This window comes from Falco cherrug, chromosome 8, assembly GCF_023634085.1.
Source record: "Falco cherrug isolate bFalChe1 chromosome 8, bFalChe1.pri, whole genome shotgun sequence".
Lineage (NCBI taxonomy): Eukaryota > Metazoa > Chordata > Aves > Falconiformes > Falconidae > Falco > Falco cherrug.
Window position 1 is genome coordinate 53,176,333 of NC_073704.1, and position 27,721 is coordinate 53,204,053.

At 59.2% G+C, this 27,721-nt stretch overlaps 1 protein-coding gene across 2 annotated transcripts in view; it reads right to left on the reverse strand.

The window, feature by feature from the left end:
• The window catches only part of PPARGC1B (PPARG coactivator 1 beta), a 57,666-nt gene that overhangs the window by 22,234 nt on the left and 7,711 nt on the right, over nucleotides 1–27,721 (reverse strand). The window lies entirely within an intron of this gene.

A 27,721-nucleotide genomic window follows, 5' to 3' on the forward strand; every position in this document is an offset into this window, starting at 1 on the left:
TCCTGCCTTTGGTGCCCCAAGGATGCCATCCAGGTTTATCCAGCTGCCCTGGAGATCAGCAATAACAGAGCAAGGCAAGAGACTTGGGCACACATGAGACAGCAACGCATGGAGCCAGGCTCCGGTCAGCATGGCTGCTCGGTACCCGTGGCTGCTCAGTACCCCATCCCTGCCCCTGCCACATGGCACTGAACCACACAGGGACAGTCCCTCTGGGGAAGCCGCACGTCCTGCATGTCCCAAAGCACTGCCGAAGCAATGTGGACCCTGGTCCCTGCATTGCATGTGCAGGATGAGAAAAACAGCATGGAAACGAATCTATGTCCGGGCACACACGGATCGACGCGAGCTCTAGGAACCAAGCTAGAAATCTTCATTTAACCACAGAAAGGTTCTGGGACCTGCGGCACAGCCCTGCCTGCGCTGCCACTCGCTGCCTGCACCCACCCCAGCGGGCAGGCTCGGCTTTGCCCTGCGATGTCCAGGTTCAAATGCAGAGGGGAAAGGTCTGGTGTGACTCCTCCTGGTATTGGCTGCCCGGGGGGAGTTTTCTGGCGATGAGGGAAGCAAGTTTATTTACAGAGCAAATGGATTTTGGAGCAGGCAAACATCTGAGCATGTGAGAGTGGCTGCAGGGGCAGGAGAATGCGGGGGCCTCCCCTCCTGAAGTGCCCTGGGAGGATCTCCTTCAACAATCAACGGGAAGGAAAAGGGATTTCAAACTGAGCTGCAGGAATGGAAAAAAGCGTTTCTCTCTTTCTCTTCTCTTTTTTGGTAATTGGGATAATCTGGGATTATTGGTTGCTGAGGAGCCTGTGTGTCATGCTCCCCACCAGGTCTAGGACACCCTGTGCCACACCAAAGGACACTCCTGTGCACAAACCCACTCCCATTTCATATTTCTCACCTGCTTTCCACCCTGTCTCATCCCAGGGGTCGTGGAGGAAAGGGTAAGCAGTTTCAAGGATGCAGCAAGGGGAGGGGAGAGCAGCTTCGAAGCCCAACAGTGAGCCAGAGCCACAGACTGCCAGCCCAGCCATGCCCATGGCCACAGCGGGGCTGGGGGCTGCAGGGAGCTGCTGACGCTGCCCCAGCCCCAGGGTGACGCTCTCCCCAGCGTCCTCCCTCCATCCTGCTGCTGGAGGGAGGCGTATCAGGAAGACATCCACGAGTGTGGTGCCACCAGGTATATCGCGTACAGAAAAAATCTAAGCAAACCCCTGAGCGGCTCTGGGATCCGGGTACTCCTCGTGGGCCCCCCAGGGCTGGGGCTCTTCAAACCTGCCCTGCAAAAACCTTTGCTCTCTGGGTTGTCAGAGCACATGTAGCAGGTCAAGGGTCCCTGCCCTCATCACTGCCAGCTCTGGGAGACACAGATGTTACCTTTCCCCTAGCTCTCCCGCCCCCTTTGCTTGGGGCATCCTGCACTGCTCTGGGATCAGACGTCCCTAGGCCTTTCAGATGTGTCCCTTACCTGCTCTGGCTTGTCCCTGCTTTCCTGCCACTGCTCTTGCGCCTGCTCTAGAAAAAGTCTTGCAACAACTTTGGCTCCCCCTTCTCCCCAAATCTTCCCATGGGAACACAGGCAAAGGCTTTTATTTTTAGAAAAGCCGTACATACATATATATATGTGTCTGTGTGTGCGTGTGTGCGTTCAATTAAAAATAGCAAAGCAGTCAAATTCTCCTGCTCCTTTTGATATGCCACAAGGGAAAAGATCCTGGTGCTGAGATCACAAGGAGCAGCTGACACCAGTGCTTGGGATGTCTTTTGATCAACTCCACAGATGTGACATGTCCCCACTGGCAACAGGGCTGGGTAAAAATAAACTCCTGCAATCTAACGCTGCTGAGCTGCCCTCTCTGGGCACCCTGGAGGCAGCAGTGCCCTGGCACTGTCACGCTGTGTGCAGCCATCCCGAGGCACTGGTTGGCAGTGGATGCTCCCAGGTTCCCAGCTAGCACAGGTCAGGAGTGCCCAGGAACTCAGCTCTCTCATTCCCTCTCCTCCTTGCAAAAAGTGGGGAGAGCCTTTGCTAAGCGCAGCCGCCCCCACGGGCACCCAGCAGGACATCCCAGTGCAAAGCCACGGCTCCAGCCAGCCCCCTCGGCTAGAAGTGTCATTTAACTGGCCCAGCCACCAAGGGCTTGAGTCTCTAGAGGGAATTCATCACTCTGAGCACTGCTACCCCCGCACTGAGTGCTGAGAGCACAGCCCCTCTGGGCTGGCCGCAGGGGTGGTGGGGACCCAGCCCCCCACCCGAGTAGGGGGTGGCAGCAGTGATGGGGAGGCTGCCTGCGGGCACTGGACCTCATCTGCTCTGACTTTCCCTTTTCCCACCCTTTGCATTTCCTGCTGCCTTGGGAGAGGAGTGAACTTTTGTTCTAATTTTACTCGGGAGTTTGTAGGAAGATCAGCCATGGGTTCTTGGTGTGCAGCCAGCAAACACCCATGGAGACATGCTCAAAAATTCGGAGGCATCCTCCAGCCCAGACACCTGGCCCGTGCGCGCTGCAGTGTGGCTGCGACCAGAAAGCTGCCGGCAGCTCACTGCGACGTGTCTGATGAATCCCTGCTCCAAGGAAGAGACAGATGCCCAGGCAGCTATGCGGGCACCCTCATGCCACACACCTACATCCTTTTGGGGAGCAGAGTCCCAAGCCTGGGCATCCCCTCCAGCAGCAGGAGCACCCCACAGCAACACCGTGTGGGCAGCTGCACCTGAAAGCCAAAGCTAAAAGGTGGAGGGCGTTTGAGGGAACAGCCTCTGTTCTGAGACGTTCTCCTCGGCTTTCTTTAAAGCATGAACCAACTCTGACCTCAGCCCCAGCAGAAACGCAATCGCAATTACAGGACAAAGAGGCAGCTGATACTGGCTTGCATGTTGCAAGGAGCTTCGCCTCTGCAGAGGCTTTGCTGGGCTGAGAAGACAGAGAATTAACGTTTTTGTTCATTAACTGCTGAGCTCGGACAGCCCTTCCCCGCTGCGAGGGGTTTATTAACTTCAGTCGTGGGAGCAGGGGTTGCCCCAGGAGGTTGGCAGGGACCCTCGCACCGAGGGTTTGTGCTCATTTCGTGCCCCTGCGGAGGCTGGCTGGCTCTGCCAGTGCCGTGTGTGCCCGGGGACAGCCCGGAGCGCAGGGGGGCTCTGTGCCCGCTGCGGCTGCACTGCTCCGCTGCAGCCCCGCACCCGTGGCTGCCATGGCGGAGCCGGCAACATCAAGAAAGCGCAACGGACAGTCTCCAAAGTGGGAGTCAAGGACGTATAGAGATCACCTCACCAACTCTCCCGTCCCACAGAGCCTCAACTGCACCTCAGTGTTTCCAGAGAAGGACCAGCAGGCCCTGTCCCTCAGCCCTGTGGGTGAGGAGGGGCCATCTCCCCCCCACCCAGCTTGCACGGTGCCTTCTCCTGGGAACCCCATGCAAGCAGATAAGTCTGAGAGCTTCTGGTGGCTCCTTGGTCAGCATCCCTTTGTCTGCCAGGGCTGCAAATGGAAGAGCTCCCAGTGCTCTGGGGACTGCACCCACCAGGGCTCCTGCTGCTCCAACCCCCCGTCCCCTTGCAGAGCCCCCAGTCTTTGCCCTTGCTGGGGCAGTGGCAAGGCAGAGCAGGACAAGGAGCTGGCATGGGGGTGAGCTCCATCATCTGTGAGGGTGGCTGATACAGGTGGCTGATGTGGGCAGCTGTCTCTAGTGTCCTCAGCAGCTCTGGCACATGTCCTGGGCTGGACCTGCAGCAGCGTGAGGGCAGCCACCAGCTGGAGCCACATCCAAGGGTGTCCTGCTGAGCACAGCTCAGTGCTGGCTCCCGACATCATGGGGACAGCAGGTGGGACATTTCCCTTTGGAGCAGCATGAACTCCGGTGCGGGAGCATGTGAGGTCTTATCTCTGCAGAGACATGAAGTTCCTCTCCAAGCCCAACTCTAACTCAAACATTGGATTAGCGAGACAGGAAATGTTTTCCGCTTTTCAGCGTCAACTTAGGCTCCTCAGAATAACCCCCCTGGCCAGCAGGGCTGGAGAGGCTAGCTGGGGCCAGGCTGCTGGCTCCTGGGGGCAGCCGTACCTGGTGAGCCCACCAAAAGCAGACCTTGGCTGCAAGTGTGTGCAGCCAGCTTGCCTGGGGAGCAGGCAGCACTGCCCTCCTGCCTGCCAGCCTGAAAACAGGCACCTGCCACCCAGAGCTCAGCAGCCTGCAGGCAAATGCTGATGCTCTGGGGTTTTGCCTTCCCTGTGGCAAGCCTGGGAAAGAAGCAAAGGGGCGATGCCGCTGCCAGACGCCGGTTCTTGGAGGAACCGCAGCCCTGCTGCCAGGCACTAGCAACCTAAACCACAGCAAGCAAGAGAGCTCAGCTGGCAGTTGCCTGCAGGGCTTAGCTGGCTCAGAGGGGCTGGGGACATGCCAGTGACCATGACGAAGAGACCTGCAGGTCCTCTCCTCTGTCACAGCCCTGACAACAACACCGGTAGAAATTTCCCTTATCTGCAGAACCCCTGGGTCCAGCTCCTTGAAGTTGCGGCCAAGTATTCCGCAGCGAGGCTCCAAGCGCACCGGGCGATGGCACACACATTGTGCTCATGCTTAGTGAGGCTGCAAAATTTCAGCTTCTGAAGTCTGCCGGTGCGAAAGCGCTGCTGGACGTGCACAGCGCCTTCGCGGGAACTTAATCCTGTTTAAGCCTGAGAGGCCAGATTTGCATTGCCGCCTGCATACACGGCCCCAGGATGCTTTGGAATTGCCCTGTCACTCACATGCCACTTTGCTGTACAGAAAAAAGGAAGGAAAGCTGCGGCTCCTCGGAGGGGCCGAGGGATCCAGCCAGAAACAGGCAGCCCATCTCCTCCGCGAGGAGCCAAAGCAGTGACTCAGCCCCGCATGGAGCCTCCTCCCTCCCCACAGCTGAGCGCCTACCCAAAGCACTAAGGGATAAATATACATCCACACGCGCTGGAGACAGAGCCCCAAATTAGCCGGTAGCGTTTAGGCTGGGACCCAAACCAGCAGAAGGTGAGAAATGCTGAGAACACAGAGTGCCAGCTCCTGCCAGCCCTCCCTCGGTGGCACGGGCAGCGCCGGCTCCTGGTGCCCACGTTTGCAGCCGGCTAGGAAGTTTCCCCCTCCTCACCCTCACCCCAGGCTTGTCTCTAAAAAAGAAAGAAAATCCTTGGGCAGGGGTTTTGGAGAGAGCCGCCCGGGCTTATCAGGGAAATCCGTAATCACAGACTGCTTGAAACAGGGATTACAGCCGTGCAGGGAGACGGGCACCGCACGGCAGTTTCACCGGAATGAACTCTTCCCCAGGTGGGCAGCAGCAGCCTGGCTGGTGCATGGTGGGCACGGCTGCCTGCCACACTAGCTGCTTCGGGCAGGTGGGATGCTTGGGTCTGCAGGCACCAGGGATGGGTGCTTGCAGACCCCCAGCACTCTCCCCAGCTGCCCCAGCACTGGTGCGGGGAGGCAACGGGGGCATGCAGCCACTGTGACCCACACGGGGGCCAAACCCAGCCCCCATCCACACCCTGCTGTCCCGGTGGCTCCCACCCTGCAGTCCCCATGTGGTCAGGCCACCAGCACCCTGGGAGGTGAAGCAAGGTGCTGCCAGCCCCTTATCATCCCCAAGGATGCACCAGCTCCCTACGAGCCCTCCCGGCCCAGAGGGACCCCCATGGGGCAGGCAGCAACCTTCCAGTAACGGAGAGGAGGGCAGAGGTGGGGATGGAGGAGAGAGCTATAAATAAGTGTAAATACAGCAAGGAGGCACCTGGCCAGAGCTGTGAAGGTCACAGTAGCATGTGCCAGCAGATAAGCAACCCCCCTCCCCGCTGGCATTTGACAAAATGTCACTGTGAATGAAGGAGAGGTGGTGTCGGGTTGTGCCATGGCCTGGCCACCCCTTGCCACCCCCTGATATTTATAGCCTGAAAGCCCCAAAGCAGAGGGTGAGTGGTCCCTCCTTGGGAGGCAGACACGGCAGAGGGACCCTGCCTGCAAGCCCACCACTGTGACACAGTGGAGAGGCACGAGGAGAGGAGAGGCAGGGCACTGCAGCATCAGGCTGCTGCTCCCTCATCTACCTCCCAATTTTGGGGGAAAAGGAGCACACAAATCTTCCAGGCTCCCAAGTCTGCACAGAGTCATGCAACATTTTGCTGTCCTGCTAGGAGCAGGGCATTTTGCCCTCTGCACTCTGTGGATTTTTTTTTTTTTTTTAATTTCTACTGATCCGTTTTAACAATTCAGCCTAGCCAGCAAGAGGTAAAATCAGCCCTAGCATTTAAAGCCTGGACAAAATAAATAGCAGGTTGATCCTTTCTTCCACTCCAGCTGCTCAAAACCCACCGCTGCTTGGCCGCATTGCCACAGCATGTGGGAGCCCCACGCCGGACACCCCGCGCCGACACACATGAAGCAGCCGCCGTCCCGACACAGCCCAGGCAGTGCGGGGCGGGCGAGGGGTGGGGGCGCAGGCAGCACCGGGCACCCAGCCCGGCGGCACCAGCGGGACAAGAGGACCTTAGTGCCAGGCTCTGAGCTACAGCTCGAGAACGAACACGGTCTCGCTCGCTGACTTTTGTCTTACATTAGAAGGGTGTAATTAAGATCAATCATGAGATGCCAGTAATAGGAAATATTAAACATTAACTGCAAACAATAAACACAAACTTGCCAGGATATCTTTGATATGGAAGAAAGATGGAAGAAATTGCACTAAACTATCCCTGAGTCACAGGGCAGAAAAAAGGAGCCTGAGATACTGGTAATAATGCCCTGAATAAACAACGCTTTGCTGGAACACTTCAAACAAAGGTGTGTCGGTTTAGGAAGAAGGACAACAGCAAAGTATATCACAGGTTACGTTGCTGCATGTTCATACTATACTTGGCAGCCATTTATTTGGGCTCCAAATTACAGAGTCCACCTTATTTCTGCCTGAGCTCTGGGATGGGCCAGCCCAGAGCTGCAGGACCCACTAGTGCCACAGCGAAGCCACAGAGACCCTGCAGCCCCAGCTGCCCTGCACAGAACCCAGCACACCCCCCCACTGCCGTCACCCCCTGGCACGGCCGCTGCCGGGGCGGCACCAGCAAGCACCAGGCAAGGGCAGAAAGGCAGAAGCCATGGTGTAAGGAGAGGGGGCGGCAGGTAGATGCAGTGGGGAACAGGCAGTTCCCGAAGAGGGACGCTCCTCTCTCAACACCGCCTAATGGAAACAGCACCTGCCGACTGTGGCTGCTGCCAAGTGCCATGCCGTGCTGGCTGCTGCTGCTGCTGCCATGTCCTCAGGATATGGTCACCAGGCAGAGGGCTGCCCGGGCAGCAGCAGCAGCAGCAGCAGCACACTGAGGCACGCACAGCACGCCGGTAACAGTGTCTCCCATAACAAGAGATGTGTCACAGCTTTATCCTGCACCCCTTGAGACAAACAGCAGCACCCCATGCCAACCCTGCCAGCAGCCAGCCCAGCAAACACTGCCCACTGATGCGGGGAGCAGCACCCCCAAACGCGCGCGTGCCCGCGGCTGCTGCCAGCCTCGCCTCAGTCACCGATGGGTGCTGCTGCAGGCAGCGGCGCTGGCACTGCTCGATGGCATCAGCCAGGCAGGGCACGGGCCTGGTCCTGAACCCTGGTGGTGGTTTCTAAGAAATTCCTTGTTATCTGCCCCAAAACCAAAGGCAGGACCAACAGACAGCAGCCAGCGCGTGCTGAGCTGGGTACAAAAGGACACTGGGAACTGAAACGTCCCATCAGCAGAGGCAGGCAGCTTCTCGCCGCAGCATTTCTCCAGTGAGGCAAGGGCAGAGCGAGAGGTGGCACAAGCCCTGCAGTCTCCAAAGGCCCCACAGGAGAATGCCCAGCGGGACACGGAGCAGGGGGGGCTGTGGCCAAGGCCAGTGGGACCATCAAGACCCTGAAAGTGAAGGTGGCAGGAAGCACTGTGGCCCCATGAGACAGGCTGGGGAGCCCTGGGAGAGGGGGTGTCCCCAAGCTCCAGCCAGGCTGGTGGCACTGAGGGGTCAAGCTGTGCCATGGGAGGGGGCAAGCACCTGACTCACCATGGAGCTGATGATTAGCCAGCTCTGCTGGTCACAAAAATTCCCCACGATGGCAACTCCCTCCTTTTGAAAGGAAAACATGAGGGGGCAATTATTTTCAGACCTTCCTCTTCTGATATCCTGGCAGCCAGCAGCCACATGACCACTGTGGGCAAAGGGACACCAGCAAGGAGGCTCCTCCGGGGTCGGGGTGGCTGTAGGGGCCAGAGGAGGAGCAGCCCTGCCCCTGTCCTGCTCCAGCCACCGGCCCCTTTGGAGGTTTGGTCACCAGCTCGTGGGCTGGTGGGGCTCCATGAGGCCCTTTCTGTCCAGAGGATTCTGCAAATGTCCTCCTGTGGTGCAGCCCTCCGCAGCTAATACCAGTTCCGCTCCGCGGGCACTGTTCGCCCTGGCACCGGCGGCTCTCTCGTTCAGCTGGCTCTAAGAGCAAATCCCTGCTGGGAGGCAGCGAGCAACTGGCCCTCCAGCTCCCTACGCTAGGAGTGAGGTTGAGCCTGCAGCAGCACATGGAGGGAAGCGGAGCCAGTGCCCAGAGGGACTGCGTTAGACATCAATGTGCCGTGCCACATCAGGTTCCCGCTCCAGCTCCTGAGCTGCCCAGGCGAGCCCAGCCTCAGCCGTCCTCCCTACCCACAGCCACAGCCTCAGCATCCGCGGTGCTGTGCTGGGAAAGCTCCTCTTGGCTTTGCCAGGAGCCACAGATGCAGTCTGTGATCCTGGGAATCCCTGAGCTACTCTCAGGGGCTGGCCCAGGCAGCATGGGGAAGCTGGGAGGCATTGGGGGTCTAGGGGCAGGGGGTGGGCAGCCAGCGTGCTGGCGGGGCAGGCTCTTGGCCGCACTGGAGCTACTCGCCCTGCAGTGCCACCAGCTCTGAGGTTGGTGCCTTGAGGCTGTGAAATGACAGGGGAGGGGAGGCCAGCTCGGGGAGAACTGTCGTTACTAAAATATCCTCCTGCCCTGTCTTGGGACACCAAACACCGGGCTTGGGACACCAAACACAGGGGCTTGGGACACCAAACACAGGGCTTGGGACACCAAACACAGGGCTTGGGTGGGACACCAAACACAGGGGTTTGGGACACCAAACACAGGGGCTTGGGTGGGACACCAAGCACAGGGGTTTGGGACACCAAACACAGGGGCTTGGGACACCAAACACAGGGCTTGGGACACCAAACACAGGGCTTGGGTGGGACACCAAGCACAGGGGTTTGGGACACCAAACACAGGGGCTTGGGACACCAAACACAGGGCTTGGGTGGGACACCAAACACAGGGGTTTGGGACACCAAACACAGGGGCTTGGGACACCAAACACAGGGGCTTGGGACACCAAACACAGGGGCTTGGGACACCAAACACAGGGCTTGGGACACCAAACACAGGGGTTTGGGACACCAAACAGAGGGCTTGCTGGGTGGCAGTTAGCAGGAGGCAGCGGCTCGGCACACAGCCTGGCTCTGGCACGCTCGGTGCGGAGCTGTAATTCCCAGCACATTCTGGCACTCCACGTCAGCAGATCCATGGCTGTGAAATGGGAGCTGAGGTTAAAGCCAGCCCAAATCCTGCCCCATTACATACAGATCTGATGAGCGGGTGGAGAGAACCTGCCGAGTGCCGGACACCATAGCCTGATGTTATCCCTCTGCCAGGTCTGTGGCTGTCATCTGTGGGATGCTCTTCACCTCCCCGAGCCACAGGCACCTTTTTGGACCTCACTGATGCTCCCGTCTGATGCATCCCCAGTAGAGCAGGGACTGCGCAGGCAGCCTGTCCCCTGCCGAAAGGAATGTAAAACTTTTGCCAAGGAGGTGGCAGGCAGGGGAGGGAGGAAAGCATGCCTCCTGCCTGCCTGCAAGTTTTGTACTGAAGCTCAGAGAGGTGTTGAGACCTTCCCCGCCATGGAAGACAGGGCAATGCCCTGCACTGTGAGGTGCTGCCCGTGCCGCCGGCAGCAAAGCACCCTCTTAGCGCTAATCAGGACGAAGCAGGAGACGGGGAAGGTTCAAGCTGGGGTTAAGAAGGAGCAAGGAGGATCTTCCCACATTAGCCTGACCTCCTATGGGGCCAGCCCTGGTGCTCTGCTGCCACAGGCACACTCCAGCGAGGCACAGACCCTTTCTCCTGCCAGACACTGGCTGCACTAGCCCCCGTGCTGGGGGTCTTTGGGGGACCCCCCACTGTACCCAGCTTCCACATGAAAAATGAAATTTTCAGCTGGCAGCACAAGGCCTCAAAGGTTGAAAACCGCTGCGGAAAGGGCTAAACTGCTCAGAGCTGTCCGTTCCCTCCTGCCAGGCCAGTCCCTGCATGCCTGGGCCCATATCCCAGCGAGGGTGGAAGCACCAGCCCAGCCCAGCCTCCCCTGCCAGGCTGGTGGGCCACGCTGCCTGCACCTCACTGCTCCCCATCACCTGGGTCCCCTGTGAGAGCAAGAAGGGGTCCCCCCACCCTTCCTCCTGAACTGGGGGCTCACTCCTCTCCCCGCTCCGGCAGAGCACATCAGCCAGGCGCTGCAGTCTCCCTGATTAAATTATTGCCCGTTTTCTGCATAGTGGCTGGAGGTGTCCTGGCTGGAGGGGATGTATCGCCACTCAGCCCAGTCACCGCTTGGCTCTGTGGTGGCATGACCTTGGGAAAGCTGGTGAGGGGGGGATCAGGGGAGCACAGGCATTGGTGGGCAGGTATGGTGGGGGCACTGCCACCTCCTGGGCTTGCCCAGAGAGGGCTGTGCCAGCCCCAGCATCCCAAAACTGCAGAGAGCTGGCACAGCCATGTCACCCCTTCAGTGACTACCTAAAAACGTGGTGGGCAAGGGGGATGCTGAACAGCTGGGCATTTTCCAGGTGGGCATCATCAGTACCAGGAAATCAGCAGAATTAACTGAGCAATAGTATTGATACTATTCTAATTATTACAGCGGGGAAACTGAGCCACGGGAAGGTGAAATGAGAGCAGGTTACAGCAGGTCCCGTGACCACGGGCTATGTACACAGCTCACAAGGTGCCTGGTGGAGGCGTGATCCCTGAGCAGCACCTCTGGGGCTGCCGTGCTCCGCGCCTGCTGCACTTTCGCTAGCACAACCTGTTTGGCCTGGGGATTTCCCGGTGCTGCACCAAACGGCACGAGGCTTTGCTGTGCATGGGTCCGCACCACAGCATTGCCAGCATCCCGGGAAGAGGCAGGGGTCCCAGGCAGGCCCCCTGGGGACTTGGGGCTTTTGGGCTCTGCCGGAGCATTTTTGGGAGCCGCAGCCTGAAGCCGGTGCTACCAACCCGGCTGCTCCTCCAAGCCTTCCCCAGTGTCAGGACCGGGCGCTCCCCTCTTCCCCCCCACATAACAACTGACTCACCCCGGAAAGAAACTGCTCCAAGATCTCCAGATAGAAAACCCCCTCCGAGGGCAAAACGCTCCTTCGGGAGCACATGCAAACCAGGCGATCACCCACATACACAAAGCTTCGCGCTATTCCAAATTCCTACCTGGGAAGGACCACACCTCGTCCCCCCCAGAATCCCAGCCCCAGAGGCTCTGACAGGGCACACGGGAGCTGCACACCCAGTGGGATCTGGCCGCTCCCGCTGCAGTGGCTGGGGGCTGGGACCCCTCTCCTCCCCCCGTACCCGTGGGGCTGAAGCCCACAAACATGACCTCCTATGCTTAAATCAGATCCTTCTACCAGCTCTGTGTCCTGTGCCAGCTCCCTCACAACCCTGCCCTGAGCTTGCCTGCTCCCAAGCCTTGTCCCCACCTATTTCCCTAGCTAATCCAGGGATCAACAGCCAGAGCCCCCAGGGCAGGCTGGCCTGAAATCCAGACCTGAAATCTGGATGCAACAGCCTGGTGCTCAGGAACTAGTCTGACCCAGCATCCACCTCCAGGTCAAGAGCATCAGAGCCGAGGGTCCCCTCCAGCACACGGGAAGCCACCTCTACCCGGGCAGTGCCATGTTGCAGATGGCCCAAATCCCCATGCAGAGCTCGCAGGGTTAAGGCGCCTGCTTGGTGTGCCACCTTCACATACTTTGAACAGTCCCAGTGCCTGGCAGCCGCTCCCCAGTCATGTGAGCAGCTCCAGTTACTGGCCCCACCGTCACCTCTGTGCCTCGCTTTTATCCCATCCATCTCACTGCTCCATGGAGGCCATCCATCCCTGTCCCCGTCCCCGCATCGGGGCTGCCATGTGGGAGCACGGCCAGGTGTCCTCGGGCAGAGCCTCTAATGTCACCTTGGAGGGGAGCGCAACGGGTCTGGCAGGGAGGCAGGGCAGTGAGGCTTGCGGCCACACAGCATGGCACCAGTGCGGGAACCTCACGGGGACCCTGCCCGGGCCACACACGCTGAGCCCACAGGCAAAGCTGGCTCCACACCGTCCCACTGCTGCTGGAGCCACCCTGCAGGTCCAGGCCCCTGGCAGCACGGGCACAGCGGGTAGGGAAGATGCGGCACTGCAGCAAGCAAACCCCTCTGTCCCTCCATCCAGCGCTCCTCTGCAAGTGTGGTCTCCAACCGTGGGCGACCGGGTGGAGCCGCGCATACCCAGACCCAGCCGAGCCATGCTTGGTTATGCAAACCGCAAAGGGAGCTGTTTCAACTAGTTGGACTGCTGCCTGGCAGTCAGGTGCCTTCCTCCTCCTCCTTCTCCTCCTCTTCCTGAAACGGCTGCCAGTCCCCTGTGGGCAGCTGCCCAGGCTCCTGCGGGTGCCTCCATCCTCACACTGACCACGCCATGCCTGCTGTGAACAAGGGGCTCCCCTTCCCTGGGGTACCCCGGGAGGTGGGGGCAGGCACAGGGGCTCACCATCCCCCGGCACAATGCACTGTTATCCCCCAGCGCGGCTGTGAACCAGCCCAGTCAGCAGGTTTCACAGTCCCTGAGGTGTCCTCAAGTGTCCCAGTGCTGCCAATGTACAGCACGCACCACGGGCAATCAGAGGAAAGGTTGTCCATGCTCAGCTCGCACCCATGCGACACCCATCATGCTTGGCTGGCAGCAGGGAGCTGGGGCCATGCAAGCCCCAGGGTGCAGCAGAGGTGGGGAAGGGGCCGTTTGCCCCATTGCTGGTGAGTTTTGCCCAGCACTGTGGCCATACTGGCATTTCCCACCCTGTCTGCGTCCTTGGTGCGGTGCAGGGACCCAAGCAAACTGCTCCCTGTGACCTGCTGCCATCAAAATTGGGAAAGGTCCAGGATAAAATGGTGCTGTGAGCCACAAAGGAGGCCTCTGGCAGAGCTGGTCACCATGTGTCACTAGCTGCCTCAGCCATGCTCACATCTTATGGCAATGGCTCAGTGTTTGGCTTTACCTGGAGAAATCCTCCCCAGACTAAGAGGGGAGAGGAGCCAGCACATGGAGAGCATCTGCTCTGAGCAGCCTCCAACGTGTTGCAAAACAGGAAAAAATCCAGATCTGAGCATCAGGCAAATCTCATCCTTCCCAAGCCAGTACCTATCTCACGCTCTGGGATAGCAGGAAACCTGCAGCTCGGCTCTGTGCAGGGCTCTTCATCCTTTGCACAACACTTTGGCCTCTCCTTAAATTTCAACACAGATTGCAGGGAACTTCATACGCCACCGATTGAGTCAGCAGGGCCCAGCAGCCCTGGCTCTGGCAGTGAAACGTTCCCTAAACACCCGCGGCTGCTCCCAGCAGCTCCAGGCTGCTGCCGGAGGTTTAGGCACCGTATGGATTAGCAGCTCCGGACGCTGTGCTGAAACGTAGGATGGGATAAAGCCAGCCACCTGCCTGCACCAGGGCTGCAGCGCTCCTGCCACGGACAGTGCCCAACCCAGGGAGCCCGGGTGGGAATATGGAGAGGGAGAAATGCTTTGTGCCAGCCTTTGTGCCAGTCCTTGGAAAATGGAGAGCAATCAGCCAGCCAGCACACAGAGAAGACGGACGCCAGCCTGGCTGCACCAGCAGTAGCGCTGGGAGAGGGAGCTGACAACGGGCTGGGGTGGCACAAGAGATGGCTTCATCCCTGCAACATGTTTCTTTACTACAAACTTCTGTGCAACAAAACAAGGCCTTTGCCAAACTAAATGGGCCCCCAGCCAGCTCTTTCCAAGGTTTCCTCGGATGCTCCACTCCACTCATTCCTTGGTGGGCGCCAAGATCTTGTCGCAGGTGTTGGTTTTTATGTTTGGGGTATTTTTCCAGCTGGTGTTGGATGTCCTTGATGAGCTTTTCCACAAAGGTGGCATTAAGCTGGAGGAGCGGGGAAACCTGCCTGCACTGAATTGTAAAACCCGCTGGCAATGCTGTGATGCTTCTCCAGTCACTGCATCTAAATATAGACTCCTCATTTATTACCCTGCCGGCTGCTGGATGTGGTGCAAGAGGAGCTGGGGGGCTGCGCTGACACTCCCCTTGCCCGCAGGTGGGGACTGCCTGTAAACATCAAGTGCAGAAGCTCACACTGGCTCCTACAAGGTGCAAAGCATAAAATAAACCATAAGCGTTCCCCCTGGGTGTCTCCTGAGAAACAGGGCTGGTTTGCTGGTATAATGCTGTGGGTCCAAATCCCCTGCTTTGCATCCTGGAGGGCTTTAGGGATGCACCGGCATGAGCAGGTCTGTCCTGCCTGGGTGGGAAGGGATTCCCCCTGCTCCTGGTGACAGCAGCAGTGGTGCCCAGGCCTCCCAGCAAAGGATGTGCAGCTTTCCTGTGGCTTCCCTATGGATGAAACGCAGGCATGCCTCCCCGCCAAACCAGCCACGGAGGCCAGTGCTTGACCCAGCTGCACATTTTGTCTCTCTGGGACTACAGGTGAGGGATCGTTTCTGCCAAACACGCAGGTCACACCAGGATTTGTCCCTTTGTTGTACATTGTGGAGGGAAGGAGATATGCCCCAAAATTTGCTGGGGACCTACAGCTTCCGTGACTCCTTGCCAAGGTTATCCCGAGAGATCCTGTTCAGTGATGGGACATGTGGTGCTGGGGGGGGCGTCGACACTCAGGGTAGGGCAGGCAGGGGAGGATGGAGACTGCATCCCACATGCCCAGCAGAGCACAAAATGCTGCCAGGCTCAGCTCTGGGACGTGGTATGAAGGTAGCTGCCACGGGGCCAAGGCACAGGCAGGAACAAGAGGGGTAAACCGCTGCTGCCTGCTGCCCACCCCCACAGGCAGCTGCAAGCTGCCGTGCCGCAGCACCATGCCCCTGGCCACTGCCCCGAGCAGCTCCCCCACTCCAGGCCAAGCTGCAGAGCCCCTTCACTCCAGCTTCCAGAGGTGGGACTCGGTGAGAGCCCAAAGGGGCTCTCGCTAAAACCCCAGCACTGACCCCAGCCGACGGCCCGTCAGAGCCATCCCAGGAGATGCAGGGCTGGTGTGACCTGTTCTGCCCGGGCACAGCAAGCTCCCTGGACCCTTCCTGCTGCTGTCCGATGGGGACTTGCGCAGGAGGCAGGAGGGGCAGGGAGCCAGGCTGCGTGCCTGCTGCCTCCCTCACCACATTGGGGAAAAATGGCTCAAAAGAGGGGATGCACAGCAAGACAGCCCCCAAGCCGGGAAGCCAGGCTGGGCCAGGCGCTGCTGGTTGCTCGCAGCAGCCATCCCCCTGCTCTTGGCGCTGAGTCCCATTGAGACAGGGCCAAGCAGGACGGGAACTCCAGGCATCCTGCCTCCTGCCGCCGGCACTCCCGGCTGGCCGGTTCATGCTGGGACACCTGCTCCCAGGGTGGCCAGGGCGCCCTGCTGCCGGCACTGCTGGCCTCATCCATGGCTCCTGCCCCGTGAACACAGCTCCAGCAAAAGGAAACAGCCCTCCACCCCCGTAGCCCACCCTGCCTTTCCCCCACAGCCACCCCACTGGCCAAGTGGAAGGCTGGGAAGTAGGGAGGGAGGGAAGGAGTTAAGCCATTGATCAACCCAGCTGGAGAGTGGCTGGACCCACGGCCCATGGCACCCACAGGGGCACCAGTCCCACACTCCACACATGCTGGTATTGCGACCACCCACGGGTCTTGCAGAGCAGCGGGGGTCTGCTGGGGTCTGCCTCATCCCACCAGCAGTGGGGACGGCAGTGTAAGCTCCTCTGGGTGAACTGGATGGATGGTACGGTGGTAGCAGCAAAGGCAGCCATGGCACCCACCGCACCCATACCACCGCTCACATGGGGACCAGGAAGCTGCTGGGCTTGCATGGCACTCCTGCTCATCACACAGCCACCCATCACACAGCCACCCATCACACAGCCGCCCATCGCACACCTCCCACCGCACACACCCCCACTGCACACTCTCCTGCAGCATTCCCACCCATCGCCAGCACGGGGAGGGTGCAATGCAACCCCCCCGAGCATCCCCGGGCAGGGGCAGAGGTGACCCCCTGCTCCTGAGCATCTCAGCTGCTGGCTGGAAACTGAGCTGGGTGGCTGCAGAAGCAGCCAGAGGTCCCCGGACACGAGGGATGCTCACATGCCAGGCTGCTGTCCCCACACAGGGACAGGCAGGATAAGGCACAAGCTCACGAAGGGCAGCTAAAAAAGCCACCTTCTGACTGACGGGTCCTTGGCCAGTATGGAGTGTCGCTGCTGCCATGTGGGCTGCAGCAAGACTGTTGCTATCAGTGGCCCACAGGGACCTGCAGCGGCACAGCAGGGAGGGAGCTAAGACTCTACAAGCCCACAGGAGGCCTGTGACCATGAACATGCCTCAGCCCAACCCTGGATACAATAGGATGCTCCCAGTCTTGAAATTCCCATTCAGTCCCCGCTTGGGGACCAGAGACAGGGACACGTTTTGACCCTTTCCCCCCAAATCTCATAATCTTCTGACCATGTTTTCAGAGTGTGGGGAACCCTGAAACAGTCCAGCCCTCACCGTATCCCCATGCTTGGAGTGAGCTGACCAGTCCCATGCTACATTCCTCAGCCAGGCCTTACAGATGGTACCAGCTCTCCTTTTGGGGCAATATCTGGGCTCATGAGGCAGGAACACATCAGAGACCTCCCCATGCCTTTGGAGGCTGCTCCTCCTTCTCTCCTTGTTCCCCGATCAGGGACCATCCTATGCACAAAAACTTCCAGCAAGCCAAAAAAAATCCCCAAACGTGATCTCTGGATGACCTCCTCCTCCCTGTGCCAACATCTGCTGAAGCAGCAGAGAGGGGCCACATGGATGCCCTGCTTCCACCTCCCCCCCCAGCCTGAGAGGCCTTTCCCCTGCTTTCCCCAGGCTCACAGGGGGCATAAACCTTTGGGCAGCAGCTGGTATTTGGGTAACAGGCCATGGAGCACTGGGGATGCAGAGCCAGAAGCACGCGCTGCCGTTAACGGCTGGCCAGCCATGGCTGCGGCCGGCCGTCTGTCAGGACAGCAGCAGCACATGCTCCAGCAGCTCTCCCGCGGCTGCCAGCAAACACCCTCAGGACCCCCAAGTCCAGATGTGAGGGGCGATGGGGGGAGAGCTCAGAGGGGAGCAGAGCCTGCCTGCCTGCAGCTCTCTAGGCTGGGGGGGGCCTCCTGTGGCATCACTGCTTTTGCCCCCCCAGGACTGCAGCTTATTTTGGACGATGACATGGGCCAGGTGAGCCTTTGCTGCCATCCTCCTGGAAGGAGCCCTGTCCCCATCCCTGATGGCACGCTCTGCACAGGCTCCTTTGCCCCAAACAGCTCATGTCCCCTGGCTGTGCCACCCTCCTCTGGCTAACGACAGCAACCCTCTCCCACCTTTCCCCACAGGAGGATTTTGCTGACGCCCGCCACGGGATTTGCAGGTATAAAGGGCTCGCTAAGTGCTAATCGTGCCGGGGAGCCGGCTGGCATCCATCTTGGCAGACACCCAGCGCTGTCCTGGAGAAACCTCTGCAAAAATCGCCCCTGTGCCTGCTGCCCCCCAGCCCCTGGGCAGCCCCCTACCCTGGCCATCACCCCTCGGCAGGGGCACCGGTCCCTGTCCTGCGGGAAGGAGGCTGTGCCTGGGCAGCAAGCGCAGGGGACATCCAAAGAAGGAAAGGAGTCGGATGGATGGAGGAGCCAGCTGGGCTCCCTGGCTGGCTGGCTGGCCAGCCCATACTGTAAAAGGAGTGGGAACAGGGACTGCACAGCTCCGGCTCCAGCGGTTTTAAGATGGCTGTGAAGCAGAGAGGAGGAGAAGGAGGAGGAGGAGGAGGACATTAACCCTCCCGGCACTGCACTGCAGACAGGAGCACCACAGTGAGGACGAATGGCAGGTTTCTTGAGGCTCTGCTTAACAGCAGATGGACTGAGGTCTCCCCAGCTCCCACCCAGTAAAATGCAGCTGGTGATGCTTTGAGGCCTGGCAGTGCCGAGATGGGAGATGTTGCCCTCAGACTGGCCGTGGGAAGGAAGAGGAGGAGGAGGAGGAGGCAGCAGCAGATGCCTGTGGGAGGGAGGTGGCCCTCCACGAGTGCAGGACACTCAGCAGTGCCTCAAAGCCCCCTTGCACATGGGCTCCCTGGGAAGGTGCCCTCCCTGTCACGCTGTCCCCAGGCAAGGACCCCATTGAGGGTTCAGCAGCACTGGAGGGGCACAAGATGGGGACCCATGGGTGCCACCCCTCTGGGCGCCTATCTGTCAGCATTGCCATCCCTTGCTAGCTGTTCAGCAGGGAGCAGCAGGGCTGAGCGATTGTTCAGCTTCCCTCTTCTTTTTCCTGTGGACATGCACATGAATAATCACTTTTTTCCTGCTTAATGTTTTCCTTTAAAAACATCAGGCTTGGCCTTCCCTGCTCTTTTCTGTGGGATTCATCAGAGCCGCAGGAACCCAGGCACAGCAACTGGAGGAGCAAAGGTATTGGGCACTTAACAGCAACTTCCCTTCTCCAAAATTTTTATTGGTCATTGACGTCAAGTAATTACAGAGAATTATTAATTAAGAAAGCATTTAAGAGCGTTGCTTTTGTTGAGGTTTTGTCATTACAATTAGTTTATCAGCCAACAGGAGAACCATCAGCCTTTGCAGTTGCTTGGAGTGCAGCAAAGCGCCTATAATTAATTTCCCTTTCCGCAGCAAGCGTTTTGCTTTGACCTACCTTGGGGACTTGCCTTTCTCCAGGTGTGCCAACCACAACAGCTCTGGAAACACCCAGCCAAAGGGACGTCAAGAGGCCATCGGATGGGAACACCATGTCCCCTCTAGCCTGTCAGACGCAACTACGCATGGATAGCGTCTCTTTTCGGGAAAGCATCCTGGCCAGACGCCCTGATCCTGGACAGGAAGCTGCAGGGTTAACGGGCCGAGTCCCGCAGTCTCCCCAGGGCCACCCTGCCATGCTCCCATGACACCCGCTGCTGTGTCCGCGGCTCTTATGGCACCCACCTCCCTGTGCCAGCACCGGCATCCTGCGGCGGAGCGGCTCAATGTGGGTGACAGCTCAGACACGCTGTCACCTGCAGCCTTGTGTGACAGGTCATTTGGCACCAGACCCTGTCCCTACACCTGCTGTCACCTCCACAATGCTCTGCCCCAAGGGCCGGGCTCTGGGTGGGCAGAAAACTGATGGGGCAGCAGGGAGATGGCTCCGCACAGAGAACTGCAGAGAACTGCTGCCTCTGGAGCCTCCCAGCTCCTCTCCTACCAAACCACAGCCCACTTGGCTGACCACCCTTCCACAGGAGCAGCACTACGAGCCCACCTAGAAGAGGTTGGCCCTTGCCACTTCACCCCATTCCCACCTGTGACCAGGAAGGCCACAGCGCAAGCAGGTGGCTCTGCACCCCCTTCTCCTCCCTGAGAAACTGGCCAAGGCCCATGGAGGTGCAGGCTTCGGAGCACTGGTGCCTCCTCCTTCCCTCGTCCAGGTGGCCTGTGCACCATGCTGTTGCGTGGTGGGGTGTCCCACCAGCCGCACTTCGAGAGAAATTTTCTTTTTATCTTCTCCCCATCCTGGGGAAGAGCTGGCTCCCAGGTGCTTGGCAGGGAGAGGCACTGCTTTGGCAGCCCAGTGCTTTCCAAGAGTTCCCCCAAGCCCCTCAGGCACCAGCAGCACCCACCACAAACAGCAGCAGGCAGCTGGAGGGGTGAGCTGGGGCTGGGGAGTGCAGGGAGATCAGGACAGCCCCACCGGTACCAGCAGGAGAGGAGATGCAAGATTTGTGCTCTGTGGTCTGGGGCATGAATTTCGGTGGGTTATTGCTCCCTTATTTCCTGGGTCCTCTGGCCCCATAGCTGGGCTCCTTGCCTCTTACAGCCCACTCCGTGCTTGCCACCTACTCTGCCCAGCCCCGTCCTTGTACTCTGTCTCTCGTGGGAACTCCAGCCGGGAGGCCACCGCACTGCACCAGGCTGTGCCTGTGAGATGATGTGAGCCCTGGGGAGCAGCACAGCTCCCCGGTGACCAGGGCACAGGGACAAGGTACCTGCAACCCCATCCCAGCCACCCCAGCACTCCTACCTGCCCACTGGCTAGGAACCCTCCTACTGGCGCAGGCAGGGGCCGGGCAGTGGGACACGGCACACGGCGCAGGGCATGCCTGGCTAGGCATGCACCCAGCATGTGTGGTGGGAGCTGGCCCCGGCAGGTGTGCTGCAGCTCCTGCCTCACCGGTGCATGCACACGCAGGCCCCATGCACCCCTGCTCACACAGACCTGGGGCTAGCAGTGACATGGCTGCTCCAGCACCCGAACTCCCTGCCTGTTGAGCACCCGACACCCAGGCCTGGCTGGAGGGAGGGGACGTCCAGGAGGCAAGCTAACCCCATGGGACACGGGGCTGCATCTCGGGATGGGGGCTTGAGCACTGCCCTGGGCTGGGATCCCCCCACAGACCAGGCACAGCTGGTGCCTCCAGCAGCAATTCCTGCCCGCTTCAGTCTCTGCTGGGGCACCGGCGGCTACTCCTTCCCTGGGAGAGCTGGGGTGCCAGTGGGTGGGTGAGGCTGGGAGAGGTGCTGAGGAAGCAGGCAGGCTACAGAGCCTGCACCCCCTGAGTGGCCGGCAGCAGAGCTGCACCCTGTGAGCAGAGAGTTCCTGCAGCCCATCCACAGAGCAGGCTGCAGGCGACGACAGCCCAGGCACCCACAGCTCCGCGCTCCCAGGCCGATGCTGGTGCAGCCCCTCTCAGCCTGGTGCACGCACGCACCAAGTGCAGCACCAGGAGGGGCCGGCAGCCCCCGCTCAGCAAGTGGGTCAGCTATATATAAATGGAGCAGCCCCAGCAGCGCTGGTACCAGGCACCTTCCTGCCTTGCATCATTGCCACCCTAAAAACCATGGCCTGGAGACGGGGCTGGCTCAGCCCACAAAATGCTGCCACATTGCCAGAAGCACTGCTGAACCTGCTCCTTCGCCAGAGGCACTGCTGAACCTGCTTCTTCATAGCCCTGCGGCCGCTTGGCCATGGCAGCCACAAGGGAGGCGGGGGGACCAAGTGGGACCAACGTCCACCGGACAGACACTCCAAGAAGGCCACAGCCGCAAGCTGTGTGCATACTCCTCCACACACAGCAGGCCCCCAGGAGGGAGATTTCCACTTCCATTTATGAAAACCAGCCGCCCCAGCTCCCAAGCATTAAGGCAACAAGCTCAAAAGGCCTCATTAAGGCTGGGCAGACACCTCCTGGGCCCGAGGCACACAGGCATGCCTGCTCAGCAGCATGCACGCACAGGTTTGGCTCACCGGTGACAGCGAGCAGCCCCAGTGCAGCGCATCACTGGGTAAGGATGTTGTGCAGGAAGACTGTGCAGCAGGGCAGTTCAACCCCAGTACCCCCAGTCTGCTGCACCCCAAGGACAGATGTCTTCCCCAGTGCAACCTGCCCCCCTGAGCTGCCCTGTTACAGTTTGTGGGTCCAGTAAATCTGGTGCTGGAGCCCAGGGGAGGTATGGAATGGGGTGCTTTGGGCTGCTGCCTCCTCACAGCCTTGCTGGCACCGCACAGGAAGAGAGGGCTGGTGTTCATCCAGCATGCCTGCAAGCAGCCAGAAAAGCCCTTTGCAGCCCGCAGGTCTCAGGTTGTCTACAGTCGAACATCACCAGCCTCTCATCTAGCCCAGAGGGTTGGTTATTAAGGAAAAACCCTTTAATGAGGCAGCTCATTAAAGGCAGGAACAGATTAGCCCAGGAACCCAAGGAACTCTCTGACTGCCGAGTTCAAGAATAGGAGAGACAGGCCTTTCCCTGGCAGTGGTAGGAGATGCTGCCTCAAAGCAGTGGGCTGAACCCATGAATCCTCATAGCCCTTTCAAAGCCCTGCACCCTCCCAGGAGTCTGCATGAGCTCGAAGACAGAAGACGCTGGGAAAGAAGGACCATAGCTTGAAACCTATGAAAACACCCACTGAAATACAAGTGGAAAATACTCCATCCCCAATAGTCAAGTTCAGGCCCTGCCTCCTCCACTGATCAAGCAAAATCCCAGCACTAGTGTAGACTTCCAGCAGGGATGCTCCAGGGAGAAAGCCTTTGGCACAACACAGCTCTGCTGGACAGGAGTAACGTGGGAGGAGAGGCAAAGGCAAGCAGAGTTCAGAGCTACAGTCACCAGAGAAAAATTAACCCTGGAAAAAAAGTCCTGCTCCATTTCCCACTACAGGGAAAGGTTTGCAGACCATCTCCTTCCACAGCCAAATGCAATGCTGGACGAGTGGTGGAAGCACGGGGGGAGTGGGGCACCCCAGGAGGTCGGGGTTATCTCAAAGCCACTTGGGCAGCAGGGAGAAGAATCAGGCCCATGCGATGGCTGTTATGAATGAAGGTGGGAACGGTGCTGCTAAAAATAACTTTGTGAACAGGTACTATTAATAGCAGTACTATAGGGATTATGGGGTTTTGTGCTTTCTGCAAGGCTCTCTGGGACTGGTGAATGCTAATGGATTGGGCCCTGCTACAATGCCAGGGATGCATCGCTGGAGCCCAGCAGCAGGCTGATGCCCTCAAGGAATAAGGACCAGCAGCAAGTGGCCGACTGAGCCGGCCACCCGCCACCGCTGCAGACCAGTGCCGGCCGGGCACTCAGACCGAGGATCCCGCGTGGGAGCTGCTGGCGAGGCTGCCACCATGCTGGTTTCCATGACGACTTCAGCACTTGGCGCGAGATGGAGATGACAGGATCAGCCAGGAAAGTAACCGAGCGGAGCTGGCGTCCTCCGTCTGCTGCGGCCGGCGGCACAGCCCTGCCAGTCCTGCGTGGCTGGCTGGCACGGGGCGAAGCACTGGGAGCCTCCGGGCATCTGGGTCCCCCTTGCCTTACAGGGCATGTGCTGGCTGCCAGTTGTCCCCGTGAAGCGCAGCCTGCCCATCCCATCGGTCCCTCCCCAACACCTCCATGGAAGTGCAGTCCAGGTCCTGACCCCCAGCCCCATGCTGTCCCGGCGCACACCCAGCACCACAGCACCCGGCCAGGCTCGTGCCCCTGGCTCTCACCCCAGTGCTGCATTTCCACTCCCGGTGGGGCTGTCTCCCCGGCAGCACCACCTCCGAGCCCACACGTGCCTGCACACCCCAGCTTGCGGTGTCAGGGCCAGCCGGCACAGCAGGCAGTCTGGCAGGGCCAGCACCCAGCTCCCCTCTGCAGCTCAAGGAGATGCTGCAGGCTGGGACCAAGCTGGTACCGGGGCCAGCCACGCCTGGCAGTACCAGCCTGCACCAGGCCAGCCCTGATCCTCACTAGCCCTTGGTCCCCACACAGGCTTTCCCTGGCTTCCAGGTAATCTAAGATCAAGCATTTCAGCCAGACGTGCTCAGACGCCGAGGGACACCACGGAGCGGTGGGGAACCGAACACCTACAGCATATGACTCCCCAGCTGGCACGGTCCCCCCAGCCCCAGAGCCCCAGCCGAGGAGCGCTCCCCAGGGACTGCATCCCCTGCCAAGCCGCTGCACGTGGCCGCTGCTTTCCCAGGCTGCTGGCAGGGAGCACGCAGGGCAGGGGCAGCACGGCAGGCAGCTGGGACCCCCGGCACCCCCTCCTGCCCACACGCAGGATCCTGCTGCGCGCCCTTTTATTCCAGCAGTGCAATTAGCCTTGCTGACCCCTGAAATCCTCAGCCTCTCTAAGCAGCCATGCATTAAATCCCGGATCCAAGAGTGGAAATAGACTTCGTAAAAGGCTTATGGCCCTATTTATTACATTTTACGCATGATGGAGTCCGACAGCACAGCAACGGTGCTGCGGTTGGTGCTGGCTCTGCCTCCACGCCAAGGCAGATGGACAGACAGACAGGCAGGGTCTGGAGCAGGCAGCAGAGCCTTGGCCGGTGTCTCCTCCTGGCCAGGCTTGGGTTGCCAGCTGAGTGCTCCCTCAGACGCAGGCAGGCAGGGATATCGATCTAGATGAAAGCTAACACTGCTCTCCGGGCTGGGTAACCGTATCTGCCGCACATTTGTATTCCTTAGAGCAGGGCGGGAGGGCTGCAGCCATCTGCCGGAGCGGCTTGGGGATCCTGGGGACGCTGCGAGCCCTCTGGCCGGATCTCCAGCAGTGCCTCCTCCCATTTCAATGCACAGCATTTACCTTCTCTATCTCACCTCCACCTTCCTAGGGCCAAATAACACAGACCTGAGGAGGGCATCACCAAAACAGCAGGGTCCTTTCTTCAGACCCCGGCCACCTCTGCCCAGCAGGGACCAGCGGGGCTGCCACGGGGCAATGCTGAACCTGCTTGGTTCCTGCCACTGTGATGGGAGCCAAGGGGGCATCGTGCCGGTGTTGGCAAGGTTGTACAAGGGCACCGTGGGAAGCTGGCATGCTTGTGTTCACCAACACCTCCCCGGGGGTCCCACCGTTTAGCCAGGTGGCTCCTGCCCTGGTGGGATGGGAAGGGTGGCAGAGGACCCTGCACACTGGGTTGAGTTCTGGCACGAGGCTGCACAGCTCCGAGCTGGGCAGAGGGCATGGTGAGGGGCAGGGGTGGGCAGCAGGGAGGTGTGGAGGTGTGCAAGGAGACAGAGCCACCACGTGCGGAGAAAGCAACAAGAAAAGCACAGAGATGAAGACTCAGATAGCTGAAGGACCCCCTGATTTCCCACAGAAAACATAAGGCAGCTCCTGTGCATCTCCACAGGGCCCAAATCACAAGATAGATCAGGGAGCCCCTGCAGCTGGACTCTCACCGTCAGTGCTGCAAAGTAGGGAGGAGCAGAGGGGGGTGCCCCCTCCATATGCTTATGAACAGACAGCTGCAGAGACTCAAGCAGCAAGTGTCCCATGCCCCAAGTCCCTGGGACACCAGTGCAAACAGCTGCTCCCCGCTTCCTTGGAAGGGAACCACGGCACCTTCATTGCAGGGCAGTCGGAGATGTCATGAGGCAAAAGCAAGGGCCGCCCTGAGCACCTTTGAGAAACTCAGTTTTCATCAATACTTGGTGCAATGTGCAAGCCTTGCTGATCCCAGAGAGTCCCGCCACGCCACGTGGGCAGGCCAGCGAGGTGGTCAGATCACCCAGGCGAACCCATCTCTTGTGCTCACTCCAAAGGCAACAAGGGGTCTTGTGTGTAGGAGGAAGTGCACATGGGTCCATGGGATGCACGCAGCACCCAGATCCTGCTGCCACCTGTGTCTCGGCCAAGTGTCTGGGCCCCAGTGCCCACGAGGGTGGGCAGCACACAGCCCTGGCAAAGGGGAACGGCACGGGTGGGCCATCCCCTGGCTCGGCATTTCAAAGGCTTGGCCCCGCATCTTTCACTAAAGAAGCTCAAAGGATTTTGACGCCTGCAGTGCTGGGTACACCTGAGGGCAGAGGGACCTTTGCCCTTCCTTGCCTTTCTTCCCAACCCCACGAAGCAGCAGTGACCCCTCTCCAGCAGCCCTGAACCATCCCCCCGGGGTGCTGCAGTCTGGTGGGCCCCCCTGGCAGGGCAGGACTCGGAGGTTTTGCCCCATAGCTCAGCTCTGCTTCTGTGCCTTGGTGCCTTCCTCCAAGGGGAGGCAATGGCATGTTAGCAAACAGCATGTTTGGGCACAGATGGACTCTGGCACCACAAGACATCGAGACGCTTAGAAAAAAACCTGCAATCCACATCTCTATAGGTTACTGCTTCCCTGCCAGCCAGCGAAGACGGTCACTGCCACCAGCTCCCCACTCCCCCAAGACCGCTGCAAGCCCACCCTGCTAACGGCAGGGGAATAACCCCCGGGGACTGACTGAATAAGGTTTACAGTCCCCCTAACACTGGTCCACAAAGGTCCTGTACCCACCAGGGCACTCGCAGGCTAATCCTCCCTCCAGAGCGCCTGCTATATTTAGGTATCTAAATGAGACAGAGTGGCTTTTTCCAAAAAAGAGTTAGTTTGTGTTACATAAATACAGAGAGAAACTTGAAAGCTGTGTTTCCAGGTCCTTGCACTGCCATAAGCAAGCAGGAGAGACAGGGACAGTCTCCCCCCGATAATCTGACTTTCATTTCTTTTTGACTCAGCTGGATGTGTGGACGGGTTTCCAGCTCCTCTGGGCAGACAGGCTGCAGGCAAGCGGTGCAACCCGAGTCGAGGGAGCCTGGGCAAGCGGACCCTCACGGGCAGCCCCTGGTCACCAGAGGGAGGCAGGGGCCTGGGGGCTGCCCATGCACTGCATCTCGGGTGCACTAACAGAAAAACAGAGAAGCCATCACTGCAGGCAGGCCAGGCTGCACGGCCGAAAGAATGGGCAGGATGAGTCAAAAGAAGTAAATAAACGGAGCAGCTCCAGCCCTCCCCATCTGTGCCTGTCCTAACAGTCCCCCCACGACATTCCTCCCCACACAGCTGCCAGCTTCCTTTTTCCTGCATCCACTTCCACATCGCAAAGCTCCTGTTCCCATGAGGAAAGGAGACGGACGTGCGTGAGTGTGTCCCACACACCCACCGCTGCTCACCCCAAGACTGGGGCTGCGGGGCCGGGGCTGCCCCTGCTCCCCAGCTCAGCTGCCGGCAGAGCTGCAGCGGAGGGTTGGTTGCTGGTCATCAGCAAAGCAGCGTCCCCACCAGAACTAGGTGACAACATGCACCATGGGGGTTTCTGAGGACATGTACCACGTGCTTTCATTTTCAAAATATATATAAATAGACATACTTATTCTTTCCTAAAAGGACATGGCCACAAGAAGAAGAAAAAAAAAAGCAGTTCAAATACCATCCAACCTTTCAGCCTGAGAAAACCATGCAGTTCTCATAAGCTTGAGTCTGTTACCTGGGAAATGGATTTTAGCACCCAAAACCCACATGTGCCCATCTCCTGGTGGGGCCCACTAAGACAGAAACTTCCTTTTTAAGAAAAACATTTGCAATTTTTTCTTTTCATTATTAGCCTGGTTAGGTCGTGACTATCTGTGTGCAGGCTTGCTCACAAGCAGAAACAACGCTGGTTGCTTTAAATCTCCAGCTCCAGCTATGCAGAGCTCTGGTGTTTATGCTGTTCAAGGGAAGGTTTAAAAATCCTCCCATCATTAAGATGCTGGAAGGTGGCTCCAAGCCGCACACACCTCGTGCTGGCAGGGCTGCAGGCCCCAGAGCAGAGGGGGAAAGGCAAGCAGCTAAGCAGCTGCGGTTTAAAGGAAGCTGACAGGAATGCAAAGTTTAATTAGCTTGAAGCCAAGGGCCATGGAAGTTGCAAACATTTGTACCGAGGCCATGCAAGTCCCGGGGAAATCAGGACAGAGGGACTTGAGCTGGAACGAAGTCCAGCCCTACCACTACCGGGTGCCAGGTGAGCAACCTCTGTGTGGCAGGAAAGGGCACTGCCAGCTCGCCTGGCACAAGCCACCGCACAGCC